General features: G+C 40.7%; 1 non-coding gene across 1 annotated transcript; it reads left to right on the top strand.

The window, feature by feature from the left end:
* The first annotated feature begins 668 nt into the window (after positions 1-668).
* LOC148577461 (small nucleolar RNA R71) lies at positions 669-776 on the top strand. Its single transcript, XR_015903433.1, has one exon. It is a non-coding gene; the product is annotated as a small nucleolar RNA R71 (small nucleolar RNA).
* The last annotated feature ends 372 nt before the right edge of the window (positions 777-1,148 follow it).

Here is a 1,148-nt window from a genome sequence, read left to right on the forward strand (position 1 = left end):
CCTACTTGTGCCTCCAAATTTCTAATGGAGGATCTTGTTTCAGTCATGAAACTTTAAGTGGTTTTGATTAGATCCGAGACAATGGTTGCTAAATCAGAGTGGCTCTGCTTAGAATTCTCTGTTTGTTGCTGAGAAGATGATGGAAAAGCCTTGCTATTGCTAAACCTGTTTCTTCTACCATTATTGTTGTTGAAACCTTATTGAGGTCTCTGTTGATCCTTCCATGAGAGATTTGGATGATTTCTCCATGAAGGATTATAGGTGTTTCCATAGGGTTCTCCCATGTAATTCACCTCTTCCATTGCTGGGTTCTCAAGATCATAAGCTTCTTCTTCAGAGGAAGCTTCCTTAGTACTGCCTGTTGCTGCTTGCATTCCAGACAGACTCTGAGAAATCATATTGACTTGTTGGGTCAATATTTCATTCTGAGCCAATATGGCATTCAGAGTATCAATCTCAAGAACTCCTTTCTTCTGAGTTGTCCCATTATTCACAGGATTCCTTTCAGAAATGTACATGAATTGGTTATTTGCAACCATTTCAATTAGTTCATGAGTTTCTGCAGGCGTCTTCTTCAAATGAAGAGATCCTCCAGCAGAGCTATCCAATGACATCTTGGATAGTTCAGACAGACCATCATAGAAAATACCTATGATGCTCCATTCTGAAAGCATGTCAGAAGGGCACCTTCTGATCAATTGCTTGTATCTTTCCCAAGCTTCATAGAGGGATTCACCTTCCTTCTGTCTGAAGGTTTGGACTTCCACTCTAAGCTTACTCAATTTTCGAGGTGGAAAGAACTTTGCCAAGAAGGCATTGACTAGCTTTTCCCAAGAGTTTAGGCTTTCTTTAGGTTGTGAGTCCAACCATGTCCTAGCTCTATCTCTTACAGCAAAAGGGAAGAGCATAAGTCTGTAGACTTCAGGGTCAACCCCATTGGTCTTGACAGTGTCACAGATTTGCAAGAATTCAACTAAGAACTGATAAGGATTTTCCAATGGAAGTCCATAAAACTTGCAATTCTGTTGCATTAGAGAAACTAATTGAGGCTTAAGCTCAAAGTTGTTTGCTCCAATGGCAGAGATTGAGATGCTTCTCCCATAGAATTTGGGAGTAGGTGCAGTAAAGTCACCAAGCACCTTCCTTGC

This window comes from Arachis ipaensis, chromosome B1 (genome assembly GCF_059453495.1).
Source record: "Arachis ipaensis isolate K30076 ecotype BB chromosome B1, ASM5945349v1, whole genome shotgun sequence".
NCBI lineage: Eukaryota > Viridiplantae > Streptophyta > Magnoliopsida > Fabales > Fabaceae > Arachis > Arachis ipaensis.